Here is a 27,534-nt window from a genome sequence, read left to right as displayed (position 1 = left end):
GGGTTAAATGACTTGCCCAGGATCACACAACTAGTAGGTGTCTGAGGTCAGAATTGAACTCAGGTCCTCCTGAATCCAGGCCCAGCACTCTATCTGCTATGACATCTAGCTGCCCTGTGGGATCTTGAACAAGTGCTTAAACTCTTTGGATTTTAATTTCCTCATCTGCAGAATGAGAGAGTTGGACAATGTGATTCTTTCCAACCCTGTATTTCTAAATTCATGTATGATTGTTTTAATTTGCTCAGCAATCATGATGATAATCCTACCTCCTAATTATATAGCACTCAGAGCTATAACTAGCAGTTTTTGCACCTGGGGCATATGAGGGTTCTGGGAGAGGCAGGGAGAAAAACTCATCTGGACTGTAGCCGGTGGGGAGGGAACAGGGGCATAGGAGAACATTGCACCATGAGCCACTAAAAGGAGAGAGAGCACCCCCAAAGAGGCTGCTGCTACAACTGAACCATTCCAGAGGGTTAGGCCAGGTGTACCATTAGCACCTGTTAAATTTTCCATCCTGGGACAAAGCCCCTTTGTGCCACTATAGTTTTGGTTTTTAGGGCAGGTAGGTGGCACCATAGTACATACTGTGCCAGGCCTAGAGTCAGAAAGCCTTACCTTCCTGAGTTCAAATTTAGCTTCAGACACTTCCTAGATGTGTGAACTTGGGCAAGTCACTTAACCCTGTTTGCCTCAGTTTCCTTACCTGTAAAAATGACTTGGAGAAGGAGATGACAAACCACTCCAGCATCTTTGCCAACAAAACCCTAAATGGGGTCACAGAGTCAGACACTACTGCAAATGATTGAACAATAAATAACAAGTTTGGGTTTTAGAATTGTGCTCCATAACTTCCAGAACATTTTAAAATGGATTCGTAGGACTTAGAGATGGAAGGAATTTTAGAAAAAATCTAGTTGAATCCCCTCAATTTACAGATGAGGAAACTGAGCTGCAGAGCAGTTAAAGAACTCTGCTGAGATTAGTGAAGTAAGCAGCTGAGCCAGGATTCTAATGCGTATCTTCTGACCCCAGGTACAGAGCTCCTGTCCCTGCGTTATGCTGCTTCTCAGCCTTCTGCTGGTCTAGTATTCATAACAAGCGTATAAGGCAGAAAGGACGAGAGGTTTTTTCTTTTTTAATAATAACAATAGCTAGAATTTACAAAGCACCTTCTATAGGCCAGATGGTGTACTAAGCACTCTACAAATGTCTCATTTGATCCTCACAACAACCCTGTGAGGAAGGTGCTGTCATTATCCCCATTTTACAGATGGGGAAACTGAGGCAAACAGAAGTGAAGTCACTTGTCCAGGGTCACCCAGCTAGATTTGAACTCAGGTCTTCCTAGATTGCCTAATCCATCTCCAAGGTTTCTTCCTGCTCTAAATATAAGCTCCTAATGACCCTAAGCTATTTATCGAGGGTTGCATAGCAAATTGGTGACTGTCGGGGATAGAAAAGAGGCACAATGGATAGAACATTGGGTCTGGAGTCAGGAAGACCTGATGCTCGAGCTCAAAACCAGCTTCAGATGCTTCCTAACTGTGTGATTCTGGTCAAGTCGCTTAACTGCTATCTGCCTCAGTTTCCTCAACTCTAAATAATAATAGCATCTCCCTCACAAGGTTGTTGTGAGAATCAAAAGAGATTGTGTTTGTAACATGTTCAGTACAGTGACTGGCACATAGTAGGCACTTAATAAATGCTTGTTTTCCTTCCTCCTAGAATCCAGGTCTTATGACTTATCGTACGGTGCTTCTGCCTCTCACCATGTTGCTGTTTGTAACATCATATTGTTGCCATGTGATAAAACCAGAGAGTCAGTGTGGAATGATGGATAGAGATTTGACCGTGAAGCTAGGAAGACCTGAGCTCAAGTCCTGATTATGACACATCCTGCCTGTATATCCCTAGCCAAGTCACTTAACCTTTAGGTTAAGTTCTAAGTCACTCTCTAAATCTAAATTTTAAGTTTCAGAGAAGGTACAGACAGACTTAACATTGGCAGAAGGAGTTATTTATAGTAAGGAAGTCACACTTCTAGAATGAATGAAAGCAGGATGATTAACTTCCAGCAAACCTACACCAGCACCCTCAGAATTTCACTAGGCATCATCATCATCATCAATCCAATGTGAAAATACAGAAGTCACCCAGAGGTTTACAGGCAATAGGAGAGGGGACCACCAGCAAAACCAGCACCAATAAAAGCAAATGGGCCAATAGCTCTCAAAAGCACCAGAGATGGGTCAGGGACGTGTGTAGCCCACAGAACTGTTTCCAGGACTCCTATGAGATAGCTTCAGGGTGGTAAGAAATCCAATTGGAAGCCAGCAGGAGTGTCAAGGACTAGTGTGGACATGGCAGTGCTCAGACTAGGACACGCTAGGGCTTTGGGGCCTCTAGCACTTTGTCCTGAGATGCCATAGAAGGGGTATGAAAATCTGGGGCTCTGAACCTCAAAGATCCATGATGGTGGTGGTGGTGGTTGGGCTAACCAATGCAGGAATTCAGGTAACCCAGGGGACTCAGGTTGAGATCAAGGAGGGTGTATGAGAAGAAAAATATACACATGGAGAAAGAGCGAGGGGGAGCAGGCAGCAGATGAATTTATTGAAACCATACAAAGAAGGGTTGAACACACATCAACTCAACAGGGAAACAAATGGGAAGAAGAGAAATGATATCAGAGAGGAAATAGTCCTAAGGAAGACACATTTCCTGATCCTAAGGGAAGGATAAAAAGAGGGGGGAAAAGAGAAGACTTGGAATGCAAAAATAATTGTGGCATATATGGGTAATGAAATATTATTGTACCTTAAGAAATGACTATTTCAGAGAATCCTGGAAAATATAAAATGATACAGAGTGAAGTGAGCAGAACCAGGAGCACAATTTATACAAAGACAACAATGTTGAAAAGGAAAAACAACATTGAAAACTTAAGAGCTCTGATCAAACCAGATTAAGTCCCCAGAGGACTATGATGAAGCATGTTATCCACTTCTTAGAAAGAGGTGATGAGCTCAAGGTACGGAAACAGACACAGATGTTTGGATAGAGCTATTGTGTAGATTTGTTTTACTTGAATGCAATTGTTTGTTACATTTTATCACCTCTTTTTTTTACCTGGGGAGGGTATAGAAGTGAAGCAAGGTGGGAGGGGTATAGTTAGCAATAGTGATATCAGTAAAAAGAGGACTATGGAAACATTTTAAAACTAATATTTTCTTTTTCCCAATTAAACATAAAGATAATTTTTAACATTTATTTAAAAATGTTTTTTGAGTTCTAAATTTTCTCTTTCCTTTATCTCCCCACTCTCTGAGACAGTAAACAATTTGATTATGTTATAAATGTACAACCATGCAAATCATATTTTTGTATTTGTCATATCATAAAAGAAGACACAGACCAAAAGAAAAACCCACAAAAAGTGAAAATTATGCTTTGATCTGCATTCAGACTCCATCAGTTCTTTCTCTGGAGGTGAATAGCATTTTTCATTGCGAGTCTTGCAGAATTGTCTTAGATCACTGTATTGCTGAAAATAGCTAAGTCATTCACAGTTGATCATTGTACAATATTGCTATTACTATGTATAATGTTCTCCTGGTTCTGCTTATTTCACTCTGCATCAGTTTGTGAAAATCTTTCTAGGTTTTTCTGAAATCATCCTGTTCATCATTTCTTATAGCACAAATATTCCATTGCAATCATATACCACAACTTGTTCAACCATTCCCCAATTGATGGGCATTCCCTCAATTCACAATGCTTTGCTACCATAAAAAGAGCTTCTATAAATATATTTGTACAAATAGGTCCTTTCCCCTTTTTTTCCCCATCACTTTGGGATACAGATCTAGTAATACTATTGCTGGCTCGAAGAATATGCACAGTTTTATAGCCTTTTGGGCATAGTCATGGAAACATTTTAAAAGAATGTTTATGAAAAAAATAGAAGGAAGTTCAGAAGGAAGCCCATCAAGCAAGACTGTTTTGAAAGTAATATATGGAATTTATTAGATTTTTAAAGCAAATGTTATTAAATGGAGTTTCATGGCACAATCTTCTTTTTGTGTTCTGCTATACAAGTGGAAATGCTACTTTTGGGGGGGTTTAGGTTTAGAATAAAAATATTAACAAAAATATCTCAGGTCCAGTTCCTATCCACAACCTTAGGATGGAACTGACAGTGATTACTAGCGTAAACAAAAAGCCAAGAGTGTTTGTGTGCTTAAAGGTCCTTCATTTCCCAGACACAGAACACATGACTGGTGGCTGGTCTTTTCCATCTTTGTGTTTTATGGTTAGGTAAACTCTGAGACACTAAAACAAAGTTACTAACTAGATGTGACAGGAACAGATTGGTTATGTAGAAGTGATTCATGCAAACAAGATTTGGGTGGGGGGATAAGTTTAATAATAAAAATGTCTAATAAATCTTAACATGCCTCCCTTTTAAAATCTGACTGGGGATATTGAGATGGGAGGGGTGGGTCACTGGAACTGTTTGGTATGGCATCCAAGCATCAAATTCAACAGGCGTAATGCAACTTGGGAAATTGAAACATCAAATGTCAAATACAATCTTGCTGCTCTAATTCTTTATTCAAGCCCCTGGGGGATAATGTATCCAATGTGACAATCCAATAAGGTCTTACATATTCTCCATATGTTACTGGAAAGCCCCCCTCATCCGATCTTCTAATACATTTAATGGAAGCAATGAAGGCAGATTATATATACATGTAATTATGTAAACACAATTCTATGTTACAGTCTTTCCCTGATGTTTCATTGCAGTATGGAGGCAACCATGGAGACTCAGGACCCATGATGGCGTCTCAAGCTGGCCCTACCAAGTCAGAAGACCTTCAAGTACTGGTCTGGAAATGGGTGTGTCTTTCAGATTTCACTGTCAAAGTTTGGAAAGCCTTCTTAGCAGAAGACTGGCCAACAGGTAATGATCGTATTTTTCATATATAGAAAATCGAAGTGATCACTGATAAAAGTATGTGGGGATGGGATTGCGATTTGTGCCGATAAAGGGATTATCCATACCAATGAAATAGTAAATCCTTACTGTTTTGAAATAAGAATATGTACATATATATGTACAAATATTTATATACATATATATCTTCCTTGATGCTAAGTTCCATGTTTTATTCATTATGTCATAAGGCCTTTCTAGAGTATATAATTATAATAGCCCATTATTATTATATAATTAAAAGAGGCCATGTGGCATAATATAATAATTATTATGTCCTTGAGAGAGGCCTTGTGGCATAATATCACAATTTTTATATACTTGAGAGAGGCCAAGGAATAAGATAATAATTATTATTATATATTTGAGAGAGGCCTTGTGGCAAACAAATAGAGACTTGATATCAGAAGCCTTGGACTTAAATCCTTCTTTGGACACTTCGTGTGACCGTGGGCCCCTAGCCAAGTCCCCTAACCTCTCTGAGTCTCATTTTTCTTTCTCTGTAGATTGGAGATGATAATCACTGTAATCTTTACCCCATGGAATCATTGTAAGACTCAAAAGAGAAAAGCTGTGTAAAGTGTTTAGCAAACTGTGAAGTGTTACATTAACATCAGATTTGGTTTTGTTTCCTTCAATACTTCAATTACTTGAGATGTTATTGTTGTACCCCCACCAATCAATCTCTCTGTTCACACACATGGGTGCGTGTATGCACACATACACATAGGGCTTAGGGCCTGGATGGGTGATTTCATTTACATAGGGTGAAGAAAATTCCTTTATCAATGCAGGTTGATGTATTCTCTGCGAAGTCTTAGAGAGTTGCCTAGAACACTGAGGTTAAAAGATTTGCCCAGGATCAAACAGCCAGTAGGTGTCAACAAGAGTCTTGAACCCAGGTGTCATGTTGCCTACGGTGTGTGTGTGTGTGTGTGTGTGTGTGTGTGTGTGAAAAGAATGGGAATCCAGGAGAAATCCCTCTTCTCTCCAAAGGGACTGATGGCCTATCCCCTCACAGGGTAGGATGAACCCAAAATAAGTCCCCTGGAGTCACTCCCACCTCTCTATTGCTACCAAACTCTTAAGGAGTATAGGGTTTAGAGCTGCAGATGAGGTGAGACCTCTTGCCCCCTTTCAGCCTCAGTGAGACACCACCCTCCCTCCAAAAGTAACATTTCCACTTGTATAATAGAACACAAAAAGAAGACTGTGCCATGAAGTTCCATTTCATAACACTTGCTTAAAAAAATCTAATAAATTCCATATATTACCTTCAAAACTGTCTTGCTTCCTTCAAAACTTCAAAACTTCTTTCTGTTTAAAAAAAGGTATGTTTTTTATAATAGTTTATATATGTATATGTGTATGTATATGTGTGTGTCTATATAAACATTCCAGTTTCTGTCACTGTACTTTTGCATAGGCTACCTTTCATGCCTGGAGGGTATTCCCTCCTCAGTTCTGACTCTTATAATCCCTGGTTTTCTACAAGATTTCAGCTGAGCTCCAACATCACCTCCTACAAGAGACTTTCTTCCCTGTGTACCTCCTCCCCAAGCCACCTTGTACTCATTTGGTATATCTTCTGTATATATTTGTATACGTACATGTTGTCTTCCTCATTAGAATGTAAGCTCCTTGAGGGCAAGTGCAGGGGTTGTCTCACTTTTGTGTCTCTATTCCCTGTTTAATTCAACGTACATAGAAAGTGCTCAAGACATTCTGTGGATTGGTGCATACGTACATATATACATGACTATATATACACATAAGTACATACACACAAACATATGCATACAAACATATATATATATATATGTGGGCATATGGTCAGGTTTGACAAAATGATGATAGAATGTAAAACTGGAAGGGTCTTAAGAGATCATTAAGCCCATCCCACCCCCCTCCTTTCAGGAAATGGGTGATGAGACAGGTCCAGAGAAGGTTAGTTATGTGAGTTGTTCAAGATTGCATGGCTAGTAAATTATTGAGAGAGTTGGGATTGGAATTCAGGTCCTGAGAGAGAGAGAGAGAGAGAGAGAGAGAGAGAGAGAGAGAGAGAGAGAGAGGGAGGGAGAGAGGGAGGGAGAGAGGAGACAGACAGACAAACAGGCATATTTGAATACTTTAACTACTCAAAACTTACCACATGGAAGTCCTAAACTTGCCAGCCTAGTCTAACCACTACTTTCAAGCTCAGAATAATAATAACAAAACCGGAGTTACTCTTCTGGGACCTTTTTCTTCCTTCAAGGGCCTCAAAGGACTAATTTTTCTTCACCAACCCATTGTGAGCTAGGAAGGAAAGGAAAGATTATTCTTCTTTTCCCTGTTAAGAGTAGAGAAATTGAGCCCTACCTCTTTAAGACAGGCCAACCTGGGTTTGAATCCTGACTTTGCTGTTTACTGCCTGTGTGACCTTAGACCAATCGTTTACATCTCCGAGTCTCACCTCATTTGTCCTTTTCAGCCCTAAATCCTGTGCTTCTTAAGAGTTTTGCAATGAGGTAGCAATACAGGGGTGGGAGTGATACCTGTGGACTTATTTTGTGTTCATCCTACCCTGTGAGGGGATAGGCCATCAGTCGCTTTGAAGACAACAAGAGAGATTTCTCCTGGATCCTCTTTCTCTTCATTGATGACTCCTTCCTGTGACTACTAATTTGGGAAGGACATTAGTCACGCCTGTCTCACTCTTGATTTATTTCCTATTTCCAGAGCTCCTTCTTCTGCCTGACACATTCTTTTTCCTGCCCTCCTATATGTCTTTCTCCATTAAAATGTAAGTTTCTTGAGGGCAGGAACTGCCTTACTTGCTTGTAGTAGTATTCCCAGTGCTTGAACTGTGACTAGGACATGGTAAATTCTTTCTAACTCTTTAGCTATGTATTTATCCTGGGGCATTTGGCCAAGGTCCGTTTTTGTGCCGGGGGGAAAGCCACCATATCAGGGTGTTAGAGGAATCATATCTAGGGATTTACTACGACACATTTATATTCTCTTGGAGTCCCTGTCATGTACCAGTCCTGTCTCTACTTTTCCGGCCTTAGACCTATTGATGCCACCATTATCCAGGCTAGCTGCAAGTGGGCATTTGGCAGAAGTGGGTGTGTTCTTTAATGGACTGCTTACAAATATACTCAGATATCTTCCATCCTTAAACAAAAATCACTTGACAATCCCTTTGAAGCTATTGTACTATATCCTCTGCCCCTTTCATATCCAAACTTCTTGGGGGAGGGGGCAACTGTCTACATGTTTCTAACTTTATACTCCTCTTTGTAATCTGGTTTCCATTCCCATAATTCAACTGCAACTGCTTTCTTCAAGGTCACCAGTGGTCTCTTTAAAGCTAAATCCATGTTCCTTTTCTTGATTTTCATCCTTTTTGAACTCTCAACAAGATTTACACTATGACTATCTCTACTTTCAGGATACTCTCTCTTCTGTGGGGGCACTGTTCTATTGGGGGTCTCCTCTTACTAGTTTGACCAATTTTCTGTCTTCTTTGCAAAATCATTCTTTATGTCCCATCTGCCAAGCATGACTGTACCCTATGGCTTTCTTCTCAGCTCTCTTATCTTCTTTCTCCACACATCCTCTCTTTGTAATCTCATTAGCTTCCATGGGTTCAACTATCATCTTTCTACAAGTTATTCCCGGTTTTGTCCTCCTCTGTCTCCTGAGCTCCAGTCCTACATCTCTAACCGCCAGCTGGATGGCTTCATCTGGATGTTCCAAAGCATATGAAACTCTACATTTTCCAAACTGACCTCATTAACTTTCTCTCCCAGTTCCCTCCCGCCAACATCCCTATTTTTGTAGATGGCGCCACCATTCTGCCAGTCACCCAGCTTCACAGTCTAGGAATCATTCTCAACTTTTCATTCTCACTTTGCCCACATATTTAATCAGTTAGTCACATTGATTCTTTGTCCACAACATTTCCCACATCTGTTACTCTCCTCATATCCACAATACAAGGGCTCCAGTTCAGGCCCTCACTAGCCCTCACGTGATCTATGAGAGTCATCTCCTAGTTGGTTTCCTTGCAGCCAGACTCCCTCCCTCTCCAATTTATCATTTCCACAGCTACCATTTTAGCATTCTGGAAGCAAAGGTATGACCATGTCACTCTTCTGCTCAACAAGTTTTAATAGCTTCCTATTGCCTCCAGGATAGAACACCAACTCCTCTGCTTAGCACTTAAAATCCTCCACAATCTGGCTCCAGGCTATTTCTCCAGATGATTACACAATATCCTCTCATGCCATCTATATTCTAGCTAAACTGACTGTCTTACTTTTGCTTGTCTTCAGGGAATGATGTAATGAAAGGTCAATTTAGAGTTAGGAGACCAGGTTTGAGCCTCCACTATGCTTCCTACTCCTTATTCGACCTTAGATCAATCGTTTATTTTAATACTCTGGACCCCAGATTCCTCATCTGTAAAATAAGGATCATGATAGAATAAGTGATTTCTGAGTTCCCTTCCAGCTCTGAATCTATAATCATACAATCCATGCCTTTGTACAGTAGGCTGTTTCTTACATAGGGATACTCTTTGTTGTCACCTCAAATTCTTAGCATATCCAGGTCCCTTCAAGGCTGAGCTGAAGTATCACTTCCTACAAAAGGCATTTTCTGTTGGACCCAGTTGGTAGGGATCCCATCCACTATTTTTGTGTATATTTTGTATTTATTTATCTGTGTATGTCATCCCCTTCTACCACCACCACCCCCAGTAGAATGTAAGTTCCTTGAGAGCAGTGACTATTTAATTTTTGCCTTTGTACACCCAGTGCGCAGTATATCTTGGGCTTAGGTTTTGACCTGGGAATGAACCTGTCGCATTATTGATAGAGGGAACTTTCAAGTGGCTAAACTATCTAACAGTGCAAATTGGCATGTTTCATGTTGACTTGTTATCTTAGCACGTTGCCTAGCACACTGAGAAGTTAAATGACTTGCCAGTGTCACCCAACCAGTATGTGTCAGAGGTGAGACTTGAACTCAATTCTTTCTGGTTTCAAGACTTGCTTTTATAGCATAAAGCCTGACATATAGTAATTGATTAATAGAGGTTTTGTTGATTGGCATACACACACACACACACACACACACACACACGTGCATGTATAGCATCTCAGGCAGGGGTGTGCTGGAGCCAGCTCCAGCTGGCTTCAGAAAGCTGATGGTTAAAATGTTAATGTCAGCCTTTACACCTTAGAAATTGACAAAAAATACAAATCTCAGGGTTGATTTATTTATTTATTTTGTATTATCTAGACTTAAGAAAGTATTAAAGAAAAAGCTAATAACACAGATTAAACTTAAAAATATGTCATGCAGTGTAGTCTTCCTGGAAAACCGCTTGTTAAACATTTACCAAAACACCACTGCTTTCAGGCATAGTGATTATTTAAATCATGTTTGTTGAGTTGAATTGAAATGAGTGATCAACTTTCCATAGACACAGGAATAATCAATCGTTCCCAAAGTAGGCTCTGACTCTCCAGTTTCTTTTTTTCTTTGACTTAAATCTAGTGCTAGCATTTGGCCCTATTTATTAAATGCTGTTTTCCTCCTTAGTCGTAAATTCCTTGAAGGCTGGGACTATTCTTTTGTGTTTTTGCCTTTCTTTGTATCCTTTGAGGATACAAAGGCACATAATTAGTGCTTAATAAATGCTTGTTGATTGATTTGATCAGGTGAGGGTAAGCTCATAGAGTAGGATGACATTGGATCATTCTGTATCTTTAAATCTCATTGAGATCCTGCAAGAGGATGGCTAACCAGTACTAAACCTGAGGGTGTTGGAGTCTGGTCCGGATGATTCAGTACTGTGAACTGTTCAACCCTTGGTTGGTATCATTGGCTCTTTCCCCCCTCCCCCTCCCCAACTGCAGTCTGAGCCTGGGAGTGTCACCAGGCACAGTGGAGCATTGATGTGTAGATGCCCTCTCCTTAGCAGGATTGCCTGGGTCTTGGCACATGAAGACAAAAGTACAGTGGTTGCCTTTGGGTAAAATGCAGATTATCCCATTTCCAGGCACATTATTGAAGTGCTAATTGTACTTTTTGAAAGCCATTCAGTGCCAGTTGTTGGAATAACTCTGGCACCAGTTTGGACTTGCAGATGAACACAAATGGAAAGAATTGCAAAACAGGGAATAATTCGTTGTCTAATAAGTCACTTCAGAGCCAACTCACTTCTACAGTGGATGTCAGGGAAATGCAGCCCATTGCTTGTATGTGTGAATAACTGCATGTCTGGTGCTGTGGATTCTAGTTCAGCTGCTATTGATGAATTGTGGGATAAATCAGTTGCTTTTTCTTTTTAAAAATTTATTTTTTCAGTCTGAGCTTCTAAAAGTGACCCCTTCCCCCAAGCCCCGCCCCCAACAAAAACAAAAAACTGATCATTTCCATATCCAAAAGTGAGAAATGAATATGAAATTGTGAATATCCATCCTATATTGACAAGGCACTTAAGTTCTTACTTTAGTTACTCTACTTATTTTAGGGGACAAGGTTCATTTTATCCAGTTGACCAAACAGGGTTGAAGAGATCTATACTAGCAATCTCTGTCCTATTGAAGGCAGAAGAGAGGTAGGCGAATGATTAAATTCATGGCTAAGTGTTTTTGTAAATAGTTTCTTCTAGGGCAGCTAAGTGGCACAGTGGATAGAGTGCCAGGCCTAGAGTCAGGAAGACCTGAGTTCAAATCTGACCTCAGACACTTAGGAGCTGTATAACCTTGGGCAAGTCACTTAATCCTGTTTGCCTCAGTTTCCTCATCTCTAAAATGAGCTAGTGAAGGAAATGGCAAACCACTCTGGTATCTTTGCCAAGAAAACCCCAAATGGGCTCACGGAGGGTCAGGTACAACTGAATAACAACATCTCCCAATTTTGTGAAAATAAATCTTTTTAAGGTGTCTTTTTGCCACTTATATTAGTGCTGTGCTGGTAAATGTTTAACAAATGGCTCCCCCCCCCCAAATGTATGAAACACCTTTAAGTTGAATCTGTAGGATTAATATTTTCTCTTTCACTTTCTTAAATCTAGACAATCAACAAAATAATAAATCAAGCCCAGATTTGTAGTATTTGCCATTTTTGAAGTGTAACTGTTCTGAGGTGTAACTGAAAATTTAACAATCAGCTCGGTTTGAGCTGGCTACTGCATGATCCTGCTTTATATCTCTATATACATATTTAGAGGATTTAATAAGGCACTGCTATGTATTGTAGCAAACTCAATTTTTAGACAATTGAATATAATTTCCAGAATTTATTGCTCTGTATGTCATGAGTCAGCCTTGAAGTCAGAAAGACCTGGGTTTGAGTTCTTTGTTTGATACATTCAGGTCATTTTACCCAGGTTAAGTCACTTCTACTTTCAGTAGTCAAGAAAATTCACTGAGATAAATTGCCGAGAAGGTGTCCATCTCCACTGGCAAAGGAAATTTCTTATAATAATGAAATCACAGATCTGGTCCATTTTAGACTATAAAGAGAAACTAAGGTCCTAGCTTCCTGCCTCTGTGAAGGCTGCAGACCTTCACAGCAGGGCCCATCAAGTTCTCACCTCTAGCTATAGTTTAATATCAAACTAAGGGACCCATCCTCCCTGGAGGGAGAAATTTTAGGAGCTCTGGGTCAGTAGCTCAGCAACAGGTCAGCGTCTCTCTCTTGCCGGTCATACCAATTCTTGTGTTTAGACTTTTGCCTCATTCTTTATGACCAAATCCTTACCCCTTACCCCAGTTTCACTAATCTCTTTCTTGTTTCCAGCCCGTACCTTGTTTTCCTGTCTAGTCCCCGAATTCCTTTGAGACTGGGGTCATCCTGTGTCCTTTCCCAAAATCTTTGTAACGATTAGAGCCCTGCTCTTGTATCCTTTCTATCTGTTTGTTTGTTTTCTCTTTACATCTCAAATTCCTAGTACAATGTATTGCATATGGTAGGTTGCTGTTTGTTGTTCTAGAAGAGGACTATGACATCAGGGAGGTGATGCCATGATATGCAAGTAAATTGGATTTAAGTGAGGGAGGGCTCTGCAAAGTCACCAGCCTCACTTTCTCCTGCAGAGCCATCTGGATCCAGTGGCCAGATATAGATCAGGATGATTGGAGATGGGCCAGGATGCAGTGGGGGACCTTGGCCTTTTCAAGCTAAGGTCTTTAACAGGTCTCAGTTTGACTGAGGCAATGCGCATTCAGTGATTAAAGCTTAATAAGAAGTGAGGAAGAGAATGGCCCAATTAAAAAAAAAGAAAAAAATCAATCTGGGAGGGAAAGACTCTCAGGGGTTTTGGTCAAAACAGAAACAATTGCTATTTACATTAATTCTGAGCCAACCAGGGCCCAAACAATGACCAAGTAGGGCTTGGCCTGAGACCTATTTGTTGGCCAACCAATGAGAGCCAGAGTGATTTGGGGTTAAAAAAAAAGTTCCAGAGATTAAAATAAAATTTACATTCTCCTTGGGCAGAACACCCACAGGTAAGAGTATGATACCCTATGTGGACAGAGGAAAGAAAGAGAGAGAGAGAGAGAGAGAGAAGAGAGAGAGAGAGAGAGAGAGAGAGAGAGAGAGAGAGAGAGAGAGAGAGAGAGAGAGAGAGAGAGAAAGAGGAAAGGGGAGAGAGAGAAAGAGAGAGGAAGAAGAAAAGAAAAGAAAAGAAAGAAAGAAAGGAAGGAAGGAAGGAAGGAAGGAAGGAAAGGGGAGAGAGAGAAAGGAAGAAAAAGGAAAAGAAAAGAAAGAAAGATAGAAAGAAAGAAAGAAAAAAGAAAGAAAGAGGAAGGAAAGGGGAGAGAGAGAGAGAAAGAGAGAGGAAGAAGAAAAAAGAAGAAAGAAAGAAAGAAAGAAAGAAAGAAAGAAAGAAAGAAAGAAAGGAAGGAGGAAGGAAGGAAGGAAGGAAGGAAGGAAGGAAGGAAGGAAAGGGGAGAGAGAGAGAAAGGAAGAAAAAAGAAAGGAAAAGAAAGAAAGAAAGAAAGAAAGAAAGAAAGAAAGAGGAAGGAAAGGGGAGAGAGAGAGAGAGAGGAAGAAAAAAGAAAAGAAAAGAAAGATAGATAGATAGATAGATAGAAAGAAAGAAAGAAAGAAAGAAAGAAAGAAAGAAAGAAAGAAAGAAAGAAAGAAAATCATGTTGCCCAAGTGGCCAGTTCCAGTTTGGTCCCTATTGGGCAGCTCCTTTTCTGCTCACAGAGATTGTTATTTGTCCTTTGTTCTCAAAGAGTACCATGACATCAGGGAGGTGATGCCATGCCATGCACCTGAATTGGATTTAAGTGAGGGAGGGCTGTGCAAAGTCACCAGCCTCACTTTCTTCTCTGGAGCCATCTGAATGCAGTGGCAAGATATAGATCAGGACAACTGGAGGTGACTCCAGTAAGTGCTGTGGGGAAAAATAGGAACTATAATCATTTCATGACATCTTGATGGACTAACAATGTAGAAATCCCCAATCCCCTGGTGGCCTAATAGTGGCAAGCAAAGAGAACTAAAATATATAAACAATGTAAAGTGGTGAATAGTGTCATCCACTGTTATCATGACTATGTGTTATTAGAGGCAGCAGGTAGGTGGTCCAGTGCTAGGCCAGATAGAATGGTAGGTTTTGAGTAGGAAAACCCAAGTTCAAATCTAGCCTTAGACACTTACTAAGAGTGTGACTTTGGGGAAGTCACTTAACCTTTGTTTGTCTCAGTTTCCTTATCTGTAAAATGGGGATAATAATAGCTCAGGACTCCCAGGGTTGTTGTGAAGATCAAATTCAATAATAATTGCAGAGCACTTAGCTCAGTGCCAGGCACATGGTAAGTCCTATATAAATGTTAGCTATTGTTATTATTGTCCTTGGATAAGAGAAAACTGCAGTCTTATCTAAATGATTGCCTCAACCTTGCCCTTTGTCTAAAAGGACTTCTTTCACAATTGTAAAGTATTTGGTCACCTCCTCTTATCTCATGCCCTTGAACAAAAAATGTTTTCTCATTCTAATTACAAACCCTGCCAGTTGTATGGCAAATATTCTCCCAGAAGAGCACCCTTTTCTCCATTGCATGATTCCCCCTTTCTCTACCACACTTCTCTTGGAAAAGATGATTGCACCTGTATAAACTATATTGTACTGCTTACTGTCTCAGGATGGGGAGAATGGAGGGAGGGAGGAAGGGATAGAATTTGGAACTCAAAATTTTAAAAATTTTAAAAATTATTTTAACAAGTAATTGGGGAAAATTATATATATATGTATATGTATATATAGACATGTATATGTATACGTATATACGTATATGTATATGCATATGTAGTTGCTGCAAAATGCTGTGTATTGGCTGTGTGCTCTAAGCAGGCCCCAAAAGTTACCAAAACTAAATCTGTCCCCTCAGAAGGTGAAACTGCTATCAGGATTTTCCCCAAAATGCTAATAAGTCCCTTTGCTTTCAGTTTGGCCTCCTGTCTTTGACTGTGGATGGATTTGTCTCTCAGAAGAGTTCCCATTCCTCTCCTTTGAGAGATTTTCCCAATAGTGCTGATTTGATTAATCAATCCTAAAGTTACTGAGAAATCACTTGATCCGTCAAGTACCTATTTCATTTTCATGGTGGGTTCAAGGATAAAAAGAAAAGAATGAGACAGTCCTTGCTCTCAAGGCACTTCCATTCTATCAAAGGAGACATCCTGTTCCCAAAGCTCAAAGACCATGGGGAAAGGACCCCTCCTCACCATGTCTCCCCCTCCCCACAAAGGGAGGAAACTGTCTAATCTTTCCCACATGTACTTGTGAGAACTAGAGAGAAGAGAAGGGCCATGAAGCTAAAAGCTACAGGACACAAAATGTCCGGTGAGTCCTCCTTGCCTCATTTCCCCTCTAGTGGGGCTTTATGGTCTCTCTATGGTGCAGAGCCAAGAGGAGAGATAGTGTATCCCTGGCAGGCAGAAACCTGTTTATAGTCTAGCTTGGTAGCGATAGCATCATCATCATTTTCCAGGGGTCAGATATGTGCAATATTAAAAAAGAAATCATGTGATTTGCTGTCAGCACTTAATGGATAAAACAAGAGGCCTTATTATTCCTATACATCATCCCCAGCCTGTGACAGGCAGCAGGCTTTCAGGGATGGAGTGAGATTGTGTGTACTTCTCAATAGTATGTGTGTGTGTGTGTGTGTGTGTGTGTGTGTATGTGTGTGTGTGTATTTAATTTTCTTCTTGAAGGGAAACACAGGGACAAAAATCTCTCTCTGAGACTGGGGTGTCCCAGGAGCAGCACAGGGTGCTTCTAAAATTGTCTAAGGGCACAGTTTAGGGGAGGCCACCTGCTCTATTGTCTAGAGCACATGCTTCTGCACTTAACGAGCCCAAAGTCTCAGGGCTCAAACTAGCTTTGTATGGGAAAATTAAAATGCCATTCTCCCACCAAGCACTGGTCTCCGCCCCTCTAGTTGGACATTTGGCAAATGAATGCCACTGGTTAAAGGAAGACAAGATGTGGAGGTGAGACTTCTAGAAAAAGAACTCCAAAGATATTCCCTATAGACAGATGATGGTTCAGAGGTACTATCTTGTCATTGAAATAACATGGCAGCAATAGTGGTGAAACCAGTGAACTGAGTGAGGGTCAGAGGGGAAGGAAACAAGTATTTATTAAGTGGGCCAGGCACTGTGCTAAGTACTTTACAGCTATTATCCTCATAATAACTCTGGGAGGTAGGGGCTATTATTACCCTTATTTTCTAGTTGAGGAAAATGAGGCAAACAGAGGTTAAGTGACTTGCCCAAGGTCGCTTATCTTGGTGAGTATCTGAGACTAGATTTGAACTAAATTCTTTCTGACTCCAGGCTTGGCTAGCCCTCTTCCCACTTTGCCACATAGCTGCCTCTAATGGCCTGGTCTACTCCTGACTCTTCTACTGACTCACCATATATTGCCTTTGACATGTTCTCTCTCTAAGATCCCTTTGACATTAACATGGAGAGAGGTGTGAATGGTGCTCTACTAGGTCAGAAATGGATCAGGCAGATGAATGGCCCTGAGACCCAACCTTAAAAACAAAAAACAACTGACCCAAGTCTGCCTAGGGCCATCCCAATGTACAAAGGGGGTCTGGGAGAAATCATACTGTATGGAAGCTTCCATTTTGACTGACCATATCTGGTCTGATGGCATTTTGTTTGATCAGATCTCATCACATTGTTCAGTTCAAGATAACCACTTTTGAGGGAGAATATTGGCAAGCAGAAGCTGATCTAGTAGAGAGGGCAACCTGAATGGTGAGAGGGGGTCTCGAAACCATGGCAACAGAGTATTGGCTGAAGGAACCGGGAATGTTTAGCCTGAAGATGAGAAAATTTATCACGGGACATGATAGCTGTCTTCAAGAATTTGAAGGACTGTCATATAGCAAAAGTGTTTCTGCTTAGCCTGGAGGGAAAAAAACAAACAAACAAACAAACCTAAGACCAATGGGTAGAAGTTACAGGGAAGCAGATTTCAGTTCAATATGGTGAAGAGTTTCCTAACAATTAGAGCCATGCCAAAATAGAATGGTTTGCCTTGGGAGCCAGTAAATTCCACATCACTGGAGGTCTTCAAATTTGTTTGTCCTTCATGCTCGAAGAAGATAGTCTTCCAGTAGAGATTGGATGACCCTTTATAGTACATCCCTGTTGTATCCCTTATTGTAGATTCCTGTTCAAGCAAGGGCTTGACCAAACAAAATCTGAAATTCCTTCCAGATTTGAGGCCAAGAATCTCTTTCATGATATTTTTTTTGGGGGTTTAAAGTTGTTAGTGCAGTTTTAAAATGAATTTATTCAAAGGGGACAGTAGAGTTCACAGCATGGACTAGTCAACTTACCTGTGCACCATCCCAATATCTTCATTAGTTTCTCTAGAGATAGGGTTCTTCACCCAGGGTCTATGAACTTATAATTTAAAAAATACATTTAGTTTCCTTTATGATAATATATTTTATTTTATGCATTTTAAGACATTATTCTGAGAAGGGATCCATAGGCTTCACCAGACTAGCCAAGGGGTCTCTGTCACAAAAAAGGTTAAGATGCAGCAGTGTATCTCCCTGGATAGATTGATAATCAAAGAATCAATCACTGAACAAGCATTTACTCTTGGCACTGTGCCAGGTCCTAAAGACATAAAGGGGACATCAATTAAAAAATGAAACAGTCTGTACCATCGAGGAGCTTCCATTCTATTGGGGGAGACATCATGTACACGTATAGGCACATACAAAAACACATGCAGAATAGATGCAAGGTAATTTTTGGAGAAAGGTGCTAATACTTGGCATGACTAGGAAAGGCTAGAATGAATTTTGGCATCAGTGTCTAGGGCTGGGGGCCTGAGTATCCTAAACAAGGAGAATTAGAAGCAACCACATGGGAAAAAAGTCAGGGCAGGCAGGAGGCAATATGGTCCTGGGTTACTGTTGGATGTTTTAATACCTAGTCTGAGAATATCTAAAAGGATAGTACTAGGCCAACCAGAAGAAAGAGGGACATTCCTTTTTAAAAAAAATTAATTAATTTTAAAAATAATAAATAAATAAATTAAATAAATAATAAAAACTAATTAATTTATCAATTTTATCAATACCTTTTGTGTTTTACATCATCATAGCTTTCTCTAGTATCCTTTCCCCTTCTTCCTCCCCTCTTCTTTTTGGAGAGCTATCTCTTATAACAAATAGTATTTTTTAAACAACAAAAAGAAAGAAAAGAAAAAGAAGATGAAAAAATTGGCATAACTAATTGGTACATTGAAAAAGTCTGAAAATGTGCAGTGTGCAACACCTACAGACCTACCTCTGAGGAGTCAGTTTGGAGTGTTCTCTCATTGAGCCATGTTCTTCTTTACAATTTTATGGCATTCACTTTTGAATTTTTTTTTTGTGAGTGATACTTTTCCCATTCTTGTTGCTGTAGTCATTGTGTATATTGTTTACTTGGTTCTGCTCACTTCCCTCTGCATCAGTTCATATAGATTTGCCCATGTTTCTTTGTATTTACCACAGTCATAATTTCTTATAGCACAATAACATTTCATTACATTATATCTCACAATTTGTTAAGAAATCCCCAATCAAGAAGCATCTACTTTGTTTCCAATTCTTTGCTATCACAAAAAGTACTGCCATAAATATTTTTGTGTATATGGGGGCTTTCTTCTTATCAATGGCTGCTTTGGGCTAAAGCCCATAATGGAATCTTTAGGCTAAAGGTGTGAACATTTTAGTCACTTTATTTGCATATTTACAAATTAAGGGATGTTCTTTTTAATGTTGCAGGTTTACCTAGATGAGGCAGTTAAGTAGTCTAATACTCTGATTTTATTTTATTTTTAATAGTATTCAACTTTTTTCCCAGTTACGTGTCAAGAAAATTTTCAGCATTCATCTTTACAAGATTTTGAGTCCCAAATTTTTCTCCCTCCCTCCCCTCCCTTCTTCTGAAAATGGTAGGCAGTTTGATATAGTTTATATATGTGCTATCATGTGAAAAATATTTCCATGTTAGTCACAGTTGTAAAAGAGGAAACAAAAAAAAACCATGAGAAAGAATAAAGTTAAAAAAAACAATAACTATGCTTTGATCTGCATTCAGAGTCTATCAGTTTTTTTATCTGGATATGGATAGCGTTTTCCTTCATGAGTCCTTTGTACTTGTCTTAGATCATTGTGTTGCTGAAAAGACCTGAGTCTTTCATAGCTGATCATCATACAAAGTTGCTGATACTGTGTACAATGTTTTCCTGGTTCTGCTTATTTCACTTTGTATCAATTTGTGCAAGTCTTTCCAGGATTTTCTGAAATCTGCCTGTTCATCATTTCTTATTGCACAATAGCATTACATTACATTCACATATCACAGTTTGTTCAGCCATTCCCCGATTGATGGATATTTCCTCGATTTCCAATATTTTGCCACCAAGAAAAGGGCTGCTAGAAATATTTTTGCAAATGTAGGTCCTTTCTCTCTCTCTCTCTCTCTCTCTTCTCTCTCTCTCTCTCTCTCTCTCTCTCTCTCTTTTTTTATGATCTCTTTGGGATACAGACCTAGTAGTGGGATTGCTGGGTCAAAGGGTATACACAGTTTGGTTGCCCTTTGAGCATAGTTCCAAATTGCTCTCCAGAATATTTGGATCAGTTCTCAACTCCACCAACAATGCACCAGTGTCCCAATTTTCCCACATCCTCTCCAGCATTATCCTCATTTTAAAGATGAAGAAACCAGAGGCTCAGAGAGATTAAGTAGCTTGCATTATATCACAGATGAGGCAGCTAGGTGGTATGGTGGATAGAGTTCCGGGCCTGAAGTCAAGAAGGCTCATCTTCCTGAGTTCAAATCTGGCCTCAGGTACTTATTTGCTATGTGACCCTGGGCAAGTCACTTAACTTGTTTACCTCAGTTTCTTCATCTGTAAAATGAGCTGGAGAAGAAAATGGCAAGCCACTCAAGTATTTCTGCCAGGAAAACCCCAAATGGGGTCATGAAGAGTTGGAAATGACTGAACAATGTTATATCACAGAAATAGTAAGTAATAGGATTTGAACTCAGTGTCTGCAACTCCAAGTTCAGTGTTTTATTTTGGTTTGTTTTTTTTTTATATTGTACCCTTCTGTGAGAACCAGGTCTTTTAAAAATTAGCTGGGCTGTTTCCCTGAATCACATAGCTAGGTACCTATAGAGCTTTGACTAGAACCCTGGCCTTTTAGTGCCTCATTTAATTTCCACTAGGAGAGAAGTAATTCCTCATCTGGTCTGCTGATCTTTCCATCACACCACATTTGTTGCGATCTCCCCAGTTGTACAATAGGATAATAATACCTGCCCTACCTACCTCACAGTGCTATTGTGAGGATAAAGTGAGACAATAGATATGAAAGTACTGTGAATTAGTAAAAAGGGGGAAAAGGGTTATGTAAATGATTATTTCTATTACTATGATGAATAATACAGTACTAATAATAATTCAGAAATGCACAGGTTCAAGTCTTGACTCACCGGGGGACTTCAGGCAAATCACAAAATCTTTCTTCTCCTTTCCTATCCCATCAGTATTCCTTGGTGTGTTCAACACTGTGCTGGGTGGCCATTGGTGGTGTAAAGCAGTATTAAGCCATGGTGCCTCTCTTTGTGGAAAGCACCATTTCATTGTCAGAGAAGATTAATGCACCTGAAAAGTTAAATGACAGTAAGGGCAGCCTCTGCTTGGTGCTTAGTGAATGAATGAATAGCTCTGAAGACTAGAGCTACAGAGAGAACACTCACTCCCCAAGGGCTGCTTGCAACTGTTAGCATTCAACAAATTCAATTGAATGGGGCATTCATAAACTGCCTACTATGTTCAAAGCAGTATGCTAGCATTGTGAGAACATGAGTGTCCTATCCTCCTCACCATTCCAAGTCTTCATTGGATCAAAACTCCATGGGAATGGGCTACTTTATTACAATTCAATTTAATTCAATTCAACAAATATTATTAGTCACCTACTACATGCATTACACTTAACTGTGTTCTGGGATTACAAAGAAAAACCCAAACCAAACAACCAAAAGAAGCAAGTCTATAACCTCAGAGAGTTTACATCTACTGGCTGAGGGGTGGGGAGGGGTCAACATGGAAACAAACTCCTTTTAGGAATGCAATTCCAAAGAACTTGAGGAAAGCCTCCAACAAGTTGGGGGTAGACCCAGTGAATTTATGGGAAAACATTAACAAGAATCACATTGGATAGGAAGACATATAAATGGGCTGCTGGCAGGAATAACCACATGGATGAGATCACAGATTCTTTATTGTGCTAATCGAGGCAGGTCTTAATTAAACAAATTAGTCTTGAGAATAGAAGTGTAACTAGGAGAACAATTAATGAATATACTAACTGTTCTTTCCTGCTGTGGATATTAACTGGTAATTGGATCTTCAGATATTGAAAATATATCTATGTGTTTGACATTGGCTCTGAAGACTAGCATGGGTATTAGTGTGTTTATCTCTTTTTTCTTTTTTTCTGCTCTGGAAGCTGTTATTCCCGCTTATTGTTAGTAGAGTCCCCCCACCTACAGTAAGTGCTGACCCAATAAGGTCAGAGTGTGCCTGTGTGTTGGGGAAGTACAGAAGGGGACTTAGGTATTATTAGTCTAAGAATAATCTCTGATAGGATGCAATGGAATATCAACTCAGAGATTCTTCCCTGTGTGTCATAGACAGATTGATGCATGTAATAAAGATGCCTGTGACAGAGAAATGCAGAAGAACAGTGATAGTGGTCCTTCTATTCTCTCCTTGACTCTTCCTATGACATCCTGCCCAGTTCCCTAGTAACCCCTTATCCTCCTATCTGACCTAACCACAAAGCCCCTTCATATCCCCCAGAGATACCCTGCACCCAGGGCAGCTCTCAGGACAGAACTTTTCATTGCTTCACAAAGTTCTATGCCCATCTCCCCCCTCCCACCCCCTGTTGCTAAGCAATGGTTGTGTAGGGGGCTATACCAGACCCATGGCGGCTGCATCTCACTGTTCATTCCATCTGCAATTTAAATTCCCTGACAGGCAGGAGCAGCCAAGCTGTTCGCTTGAGATTGCAAAAAGTTATATTGAAATACAAGGAATATCCAATGCCTGAAGCCCTTCATAAATTTTGCTTTGATAGTAAAGGGGAGAGAGAAGGCAAGAGAGGGGGGAAAAAAGAGAGAGGAAAAAAATATTGCAATTTAGACATTTACGGTCCATTTACATTTGATCAATGTGTTGTCTCCTTCACTCTGCCATTCGGTGAACATGCCCCTTTTCTTCTTTCTCTTTCTTCCTTCTATTCTTTCTTTCTTTTTGATCCATTTCTTCTACCCTCTTTTTGTGTGTGACTGTGAGCAGTTGTTCAATTCTAAATGACTATCAGCGTAAGAGAGGCTAGAACAGCAGGAGGAAACCACATGAGACACTAGGAAGAACTTCCTGACCATACGGATTCTTGTTTGTTTACGTTCCCCAGGCTTTTTCTCCACCAAGGTGACCCCTTTCAGGATGTCTGGAACCAGATCTCGAAACCATTTCACTCCTAGCTCCAGACCTCTGGTCCTGCTGGTTCCTATAAACTGAGGGTCCTACTAAAGCCTATTAGTCTAAGGAGAGCTCTGGCAGCAATCTTTCCTGCATTTGTTAGCTCAGATCTGTGAGACATTGGATTCGTTGCAAAAAAGAGCTTGTAGAATTTCCCTCTCAGGAGATTTGATTCTATGATTAGTTCTCTCCTTCAATCCCTCTCCATTTTCACTTTTTTGTTTCTCTCCTTTTAGTCTCAATTTCCTAGAGCTTTTCCTATTCCTTTTGTGTTTCCTTTTCATTCTCCCCATCAAAGGGGTTCGTCAAGTGCCCATTTGCATGAAGGTTTTTCTGGGTGCTGTAAATTAAACAGATTAGGTCTCTGTTGCTTTAACTTAGAATTTGCAATCTAAGCACAGAAAAACTAGTGCATACAAATATTGAACAAACACATCATGTGATTGAGCTGAAAGAGGACCAGTTTGGGTGTTGAGGACTTGGGTTCAAATTCTAGCTTTTTTTGGGGGGGCAGCTAGATGGTGCAGTGGTTAGAGTACCGGCCCTGGATTCAGGAGGACCCGAGTTCAAGTCTGGCCTCAGGCACATTAACACTTGCTAGCTATGTGACCTTGGGCAAGTCACTTAACCCCATTGACTAGCCAAAACAAACAAACAAACAAAGAAATTCTAGCTCTTTTTGCTGACTGTGTGATTCTGGCTAAAACCCTTTCTCTTTCTGGGCCTTGCTTTCATTAGATGTAGAATGAAGGTCTTGGGCCAAATGATATTCAAGGCTTCTTCCAGTTCTAAATCCTGTGATCTTATGTAGTTTTTACTATCCTTTGGACACGGAGTCATCATTACCCAATCCTTCCATGTTATCTGAGTCTAAGACTTTGCAAAGAATGTTGGACACTCTTTTTTTTCCATCCAAATCTTTGGGAAATCCCTTTTTAAAGTTTTTTTTCCCCCCTACAATTAGAATGGAACCTTTCCTACCTGTACCATGGTACCATGCAAAGAACTTGGGTCATCAAATTCTCAGAGTGTGGTGTAGTGGAAAGATGGCTAGCTTTGGAATTAGAGGACCTCATTTCAAATCTTGGCTCTTCCATTTATTCATGTTTGACTCTGGGCAGATCTCTTAGTCTCTCAAAGCCTCTGTTTCCTGATTTATAAAATAAGTGGGTTAGACTAAACAGTACCTAAGGTCCCTTCCATCTTTAAATCCTATGATTTACCAACATAGAACATTCGAACAGTGCTACAAAGATGTTGTTCCTTTTCTCCAAGCATTTATAATCTTTAGAAAAACTCTACATTAAAATCTTTCAGTGAATTCAAATACTGATACAAGTGTTCTAGTGTGTTTCATATGGAATGGGGTAAAGAATGAACTTTAAGCACTGAATGCTTGGATATAATGGCTTGGCAGAAATCATCATTTCTGATCTATCAGTGACAGCTTTGTGGAGGAGGTGGGATTTTTTGACCAATATAAATGATGGAAGAGAGACCTTAGTATGTATATGTATGTTTGGGGCCGGGTGATGTTTGGGGGGAGGAAAGAAGGAGAATTTAAATACAAGGATGAAGACTGTCTTTTGATTAGAGAATCGGCTTCAGAGAAGGAAGATACCAGTTCAAGACCTGCCTCAGACAAATAACGACTGTGTGATCTTGAGCAAATCACTTAACCTATCTGTAATCCCGGTAGCTCTCTAAGGCAACCTGCATTGGCTGACGGAGCTTTCTCACCAAAGTTCCCTACACCTATGAAATCACACATCAGCAGAAGAAAAAATGGAGGCTTAGAGGCAGGTCTGAGATGATTCAGTCAGTCAGTCACTAGTATTTATTGAACACCTACTATGTGCCAGGCACTGTGCTAAGCACTGGAGATACAAAGAAAGGCAAAAAACAAAACAAAGCAAAAAACTCAAAGAAAACCCAGTCCCTGCTCTCAAGTAGCTCACAGTCTAATAGGGGAGATAACATGCTAACAATTATGTACAAACAAAATAAACAGTGGATGAATTGGAGGTAATCTCATAAAGATTGGAAGAGCTTCCTACAGAAAGTGAAGCTTTAGCTGAGACTTGCAGGAAGCCAGGGAAACCAGGAGGTGGGAGTGCTCCGGGCAGGGGGACACAGCCAGGGAAAATGCTTGAAATCAGGAAATGGAGTGTGAAGAAACAGAAAGGACTCCAGAGGAACTGAATCGCCTTCCTCAGTGAAGAGCCAGGAAGAACTTACTGGAAATAAATTCCTGAAGAAGTTCTTGGGAGGAAAGAGAGCAGGTGGGTTAGGCTAGACCCCTACCTGGGGAGGCTCAGGCCTCGAACAAATCATTATGTGTAAACTGCGCCACTCCCTAATATTTTTATATAGTTAGTCTGGGTAGCATGAATTTCAGGGGCAGCTCAAGGGGGAAAAGAAGGGGAAGAGAAGGGCAATGTGCAACCTGTAGCGTATATGTGGAAGGGGATGCTGTTGCCAGGCAACCAGCCCCAGGTTGTATCCTTGGCTACATATGTGTATATATGTAGTTCATATGTATCAATATGAGCCTCAGGCTCTTTTTAGGCTCAGTTGGCCGCCTCTTCATTACCTGGTGCCTCCTAGAAATAGCTCTAGCTTTTTGGAACATGAAACAGTATAGGGATTCCCAAAGTGCACAGGTGGCCTCCCCCACAATAAATGAACAGAAGACAGTCCAGGGATATTACCCTGATTGGGTCCAGCTTTGGACCAGGAGATGGAGTGAGGTAGGTTGGAGTTGTCTGCTGAAAAGCCTTGAAACAAAGGGAAAAGTCTCAATACTTATCCACAGGGTCATGGAAAGGAGGGAAGGCTATTCAAAGCCACAAGCAGTGTTAGAAACACAACTCTCTCCCTTTCTCCTCCACGCCCCCTCCCTCTCCCCCCATCTCTGTCTCTTTCTCCCTCTTTCCCTCTGTCTCTCTGTCTCTCTCTCTCCTCCCCCTCCCTCCTTTCCTCTCTTCTTCCTATTTGCATCCTCCCCTTTTCTCACCAGGATGCCTCTCTTCTTTTCTCCCTCATCCCCCCTCTTTCTCATTCTCAGTCTTTTTTCTCACCAGGAAGCCCTGGACAATAGCTTTAGAGTCATTTGGCTGTGGCACTAATTTCAGACTTGCTCAAAGGAAATAGATGTTTTTCTCAGGTAAGCTGGAATGAGCTTCTCACCGCTGTTTGATCTTTATGCTGCTCATGTGTCTTCTGGTTATAGAGAGCTCCACCTTCCCTGCATAGACTTGAACCCTGGGACATGACAGTCATGTGCCCAGTGAATGAATGCCGAGCCCTTTGTGGGGCTGCTTTTATCTGCAGAATGGTTGGCCTTTGACAATGGCTTTTTGTATCCCTCCAGATGAAAACTTTATCCCTTGGGGTGCTTTAGACATCTGCCTTCATTCATCCTTACTATATTGTCAGGGCACAAAAAGGGTCAGGAATTTTTTTCCCTTCCTATTATGCTGATGGAGAAACTGAAGCCTGAAAGAGGAAAGTGACTTTCCCGCACAGCACACAGCAAATTTGGGGTACATCTGAGATAAGGATTTGTGTGGCCCATCTTCTAGTCTTTTTTTTCCTTCTGGGGGACAATCTCAGCCCCTTTCATTCACAGTACAGAGATAGCTCTGGGAACATGTGGTACAGTTGGAAGAGCAAGGGCTTTGGAAGCAAAAGACCCAGGTCATCTTACCTTTTTCACTTACTGCATTACTCTGAGCAAGTCACTTAAACTCTTTCATCCTTAGTTACAAAATGAGGGGGTTGGATTAATAATAATAGTGGCACTCATAAATCACTTTACATGTGTTGTCTCATTTGAACCTCATAACCACCCTGAAGGAAAGGTTCTATTACTATCCCTGTTCTGTAGGTGAGGAAACTGAGACTGAAAGAGGTTAAGTGACTTGTCCAACATCACCAGCTACTAAGTATCTGATGTAGAATTTGAACTCAGATCTTCTTGACTCTAATTCATTGACTACCTAGCTGTTCCTGGATGACATTCCAGCTCTAACTCTTACCTGCCTATGATTGAAGCTTTTCTACACTCTCTTCTTATAACTTCCCATTTTATAAAAAGGAAAAAAAAACAACCCAAAACACCTCAACGCTAACTGGGCAGGACAGAGAGTTTGCTTAGAGTCCGCAGAACTCATTAGTATTTGAATTTTCTATTTTCCTTTCCTGAGGCTGGGGGTGGGAGTGGGGCAAGTCTAGGAAGCTGTAGTTCCAAGGGATTTGTCAGATGTACCTGTTCAGAAAAGGAATTGGGCCACCCTAGCTACCAGTTCCCCTATGCATCCTTTAGCAGGAGCAGCAAGAAGTGGGTCTATGGATGTAGGAGAAGAAGGTCTGGGAGAGAGAATGGAAGGATACGGGGGACGATGACAAAGGTGTCTCGGCC

At 40.6% G+C, this 27,534-nt stretch overlaps 1 pseudogene; it reads left to right on the top strand.

Moving 5' to 3' along the window:
• The first annotated feature begins 2,478 nt into the window (after positions 1-2,478).
• The window catches only part of LOC110219173 (E3 ubiquitin-protein ligase Mdm2-like), a 178,282-nt pseudogene continuing 153,226 nt past the window's right edge, over positions 2,479-27,534 (top strand).

Source organism: Phascolarctos cinereus, unplaced genomic scaffold, assembly GCF_003287225.1.
Source record: "Phascolarctos cinereus isolate Bilbo 61053 unplaced genomic scaffold, phaCin_HiC Scaffold_1;HRSCAF=81, whole genome shotgun sequence".
NCBI classification, from domain to species: domain Eukaryota; kingdom Metazoa; phylum Chordata; class Mammalia; order Diprotodontia; family Phascolarctidae; genus Phascolarctos; species Phascolarctos cinereus.
The sequence above is the reverse complement of the archived record's forward strand: the minus strand, read 5'-3'. Positions and strand labels throughout refer to the sequence as shown.